This window comes from Oryzias latipes, chromosome 19, assembly GCF_002234675.1.
Source record: "Oryzias latipes chromosome 19, ASM223467v1".
Classification (NCBI taxonomy): domain Eukaryota; kingdom Metazoa; phylum Chordata; class Actinopteri; order Beloniformes; family Adrianichthyidae; genus Oryzias; species Oryzias latipes.
This window is the reverse complement of record NC_019877.2, coordinates 11811064-11815474: the sequence shown is the minus strand read 5'-3', so window position 1 is coordinate 11815474 and position 4411 is coordinate 11811064. Positions and strand designations below refer to the sequence as shown.

The window sequence follows — 4411 nt, the reverse complement described above, 5'->3', positions numbered from 1 at the left end:
TCACCCAACATATTATAATGTTATAATATGTATACCAATATATGATGCTATCAATATCTTATTAAAAATGAAATTTCCAAAAAGAAAATTCCCTTATGAATTTTCTGTCAATTCTTTGATCCAGTGAATGTAGTCTTTATGATTAACACAATGTATTGCTTTGTATATCAGTCAGTTGATCTGATATCTTATTTTTGATATATTTGCAGCCAACTAAGTTTAGCTGCTAATGTGATGCAAAGCAGACCTTTAATGCCTTTGATTATTCAACTATAAATCTCCTGCATGAAGCGAGATTAAAGGCATAAACTACTTTTTGCATGTGAAAATGTCTTGCAAACCTCAATGTCCTCTCCTTATGGTTTCAGGTGTTTTTGGATGCAGCATTAGCTGCAGCTTGAGTGGGATATGAAACCATGGTGCATTGGTGAATTGACATAAGAACAGGAGGAAACTCCTGCGGCATATCAAAACAGCAAATACCTCAAGAACATTTATTGACATGAAATTAACTCACAGTGCAGCCACTTCAGTTCTCTTTCAAACTGAAACAGAAAAAGAAGATAAAATTATGCACTTTGTGTTTTATTTTTGACTTGCATACATGCTTTTTCAGCAAAAACAGCTATGTGTGCACTCAGAGTGTGTATTGTTAGATTGTTGTATTAAGGATCTGGCTTTCAGGCATTTCACAGGTGAACTTTGAATTTTGGAATTATGTAAATTTAGAACTTTTAAAAGTTTAGGACCATTTTCCCCACAGATAATAGATGTTAAAAAAATCTACTTTTGTATTCTATGAGAAATTCTGTCTTTTCTTGTTAGAATTTGTACCAAGAGATTGTTTGATGTCATTTGTCATTGACAGGACATAGACAGATTTATTCATTCATCTTCTAAACACGCTGCACAAAAGTGCACAAAAAAGTACATCTAGTTTTAATTTACACAGAAATCCGTCTTTTAACTTCATAGCTGGCATTTACCTTTAAAACATTTATTACCTTTAAAATGTTAGAAAGCAAAAGAGCTCCGTGGCGGAGATAGGTCTGGTGAATCGTATGGCAAAGCAGCAAGCCTAGGTATCATAAGTCTTGTGATATTTTTCTTATATTCATTGAGACAATAATAAATTGATCCTTCTTGTTTTCCTTTTTCCTTTCTTGAATGAATGTGGGTCACAGAGACACGGAAGTTACAGCTGAAAGTGGCTTTTGCGGCTGGACGGAGAGTGTATCAGTGTTTTTGAATGACTCATGACGTGAATAATTATTCCACTCGCACAAATTAATTCTTTCAAGGGAACGAAATAGTATTTCGAGGGAACGGAATATTATCTTGTGGGAACGGAATATTGTCTTGTGGGAACAAGATATTAATCTGTGGGAACGAGATATATTTGAGCTTTTTAATGTCAGGACACGGGCTCTGTAATTTTGTGTGCACAAATTAGTATTTATTTGCACAAAATGCTAAGTTGTGTGCACAAAATGCTAATTTGAAGTAAGAATTATTTTTTATGTCATGTCCAGAGCTCTGTAACTTTTTGCCTCAGGCAGATGAATATTAGTCCAGCAGAGGGCAACCTTATGACATGGTTATGGGGCTGCTACAGGGACTCACAACCAAGTTTGCTTTTAATCCTTTGAAGAACCTGCTATTTGCAGAGTTTGTAAGAGTTGAATGTCTTAGAGCAAAATAGAACATGTAATTTGACATGTTTGCATGTCGCTTACAGTGAAGTTAACATGAAAGATAACGTGTTTTATGTCTAAAACTCTTGAACGGAGGTAAAGTACAGGTCAACCTTTATTCCAAATCAGTCAGTGTGGAACTCCTGAAAAGCTGGTTTAGATTTGAAAGCTGTTTGAAGAATTAACTCAGAGAAAAGTCATTAACAAGGCATAGAGGGTAGAAAAATAAACCTCTCACTGTAGAAAAAAAAAACACGCATGGGTGAGAGTTATATTTTCACAAAGACCATCCCTCAGACGTGCCCTGTCGTGCTTTATAATTGATTTTTTTTACCCCAAGACTTGAAAGAAGAAAAAAAAAGAAATCTTCGTATATAAATGTTTCAAAAGATTTTTCATCAAATGGTTTTTAAACAAAGTTCTCTTCATGGAGAATCCTTAATATTGCAGAAGGAGTGAAGCATAAAGAAATCACAAACCCACTTAATGTGCCGTGAAGAAAATGATGCTCCTTTTGTGAAACCAAAAGCTGCACAAGTCTGCAGGAAAAGCTGTTTTCTACATGACAGAACAAGTATGTTTGACTAGAAACTCCCTCTTGGTTACACATGGAAGCAAAAGTATCTGTGCCAAATGAAAATAGTACAGTAATTACATGTTTTCTCCAGAGAATAGCCCATGTATCAAACAACCTCATTTGAATGAGGAGTCGTGCAAGTGTAATTAAGCATTGTGCGGCCTCATGTATAATGCAGCATTTAGGTATTAACTAAATACCTGATAAATAAATAGTGTGGGGGTGTTGGAGGATGTCAAACTGCAAACAACCTGCATGGTAAACACCTGCTAATTTACCTCCATATGGAGCGGTCTCTCCCACCCGCTGCTGGCTGAACCTTGACCTTTGGCTGAGGAGGAGTTTTTGAGACAAAACAACAGGCTTTCTGCCGATGTCAGTCTGAGGGGCTACAGCAGGTCAAGTTGGGGGAGGAGGGATGAAGCTGTCCCACGCATGGCCACACAGAAGTGGCAGACATGTCTGCCATCTCCATCTCCGAGCCTGGGAAAATGACAGGAGATGTTCCTGCGACGGTGGCCTTTTGTCAAGAGACGAGGAAAAAATGTAAAGCTGCTGACAGTTCAGAGCCGTCCTGAAGTTTTACTGAAAATAAGATAAACTGCTGCTAGAATTCATAGAAAGTCAGAAAAAAGTTATTTTTAAACTGATTAAGTACATGTTTTAAGGTTTGCAGTACATACAGAAATTATTAATTAGACCTAATTGCTTTTTTCTCTTTTTGATTTAGAAAAAAAATCAATTTTCACTTAGAAAATGCTGTTCAGATACTTAAGATCTATGGATTTATTCCCCTTTAAAGCAAATTATAGTTTTAATTTTGGGGCAAAAACTGTTTTTCTTAGTAGAATTTCCTTTTTTTTTCCAGTTAAATTTACTAATCAGGTGAAAACAGTGTTTCTTAACTAAGTAAAATTGGAATTCAAGAAGAAATTGTAGATAAAAAAGTGACATTTATTTAAACTTTACATCAAATTCTAAACCAAAATAGAATAGAAGATTCCCCGTCTTTCACATCTACACATTTTCCTATTTATTTTTATAAAGTGCAGCTACAAATTGATCTCCACTTCCATTGTTTTCTTCCTGACCCACCTGCTCAGCATCAAGCAAACACCATCATCTGTTCCTTTCCTCCCGACTCCTGCAGCATCTCCCCATTTCTCCTGCTTCTGCTTACCCTTCTTTTTCCATCCTTTTCTAGCAGAAGAACAGATGGGGGGTGAGCATAGGAGGAGGTGTTGTAGCGGATGATGTTTGGATCTGAGAGTGCCTGCAAAGGGAGCTATTATTAGCTGACCAACTTCTTTTTCTTTTCTCTTTTTCCTGAGCTGATAGCATTTTCTCTACTCTGTGTGTCGAGTGAATCTTGTTAGGAACAAAAAATAGCCACAATAAACAGAGGAGAAAGTTTCAGAGCGAAGCAGTGTGAGGAATTAAAAGATTATAGTCAGAACAGTTTTGAAGTCATGTGTGGAGACCTGTTTTTTTTTTTATCCCCACTTGATCTTGCTGGGGCTCGCCACCCCCTAACAAGGCCCCCTAGTCCACACACAATGCACTGGACACAGTGAATGACTGCCACTGTTTTCATCCCACTCTAGAAAAAAAACATCAAGAACCTCTCCAGTTTTGATGAAATCCTGCAGCAATGTGACAGATTCAGATTTTTTTTTAAAATAAAAAATCCCGAAATTTTTTGTCTCCTCTTCCTTCCTGTAGTTTATGTGTTTCTCTTAAGCACACAAGCCCCATCCTCATGAAAAATGCATTTCCTGACATCTCCCTGCTAAACAGGAACAGCAGGATAGTTGTTTTTGCAGCGCTGCAGATGAAACCTATTTGAATATAGACCTCCAGAGCTCTTCTTCACCAAACAGCTGCCATTATTCATGAATGTCAGCTAAGGAGACTATTTCATATGTCAGCGTTGGATAGATTATATTATGTTACAACCCCTGGCTGTGGTTGGTAACATTTTTTTTTAATGTTCCAAACAGTGCATCAGTAAAATAAATATTGCACGCTTTTCGCCTTGAAGGATGTGGCATGAATTCTTGCCCGGGCTGCAGGAAGTGTGTTGTGTCAACCGTGAGAGAATTATGTCTTTAGAGAAGAAGCTCTCCTCCTTCATGTTCAT

General features: G+C 37.1%; 1 long non-coding RNA gene across 1 annotated transcript; it reads right to left on the bottom strand.

Moving 5' to 3' along the window:
- Positions 1–236: 236 nt before the first annotated feature.
- On the bottom strand, positions 237–3682 carry LOC105356565. Its single transcript, XR_002292459.2, has 3 exons — positions 3367–3682; positions 2550–2754; positions 237–545 (listed from the first exon to the last, which is right to left on the bottom strand). It is a non-coding gene; the product is annotated as an uncharacterized LOC105356565 (long non-coding RNA).
- Positions 3683–4411: the final 729 nt, after the last annotated feature.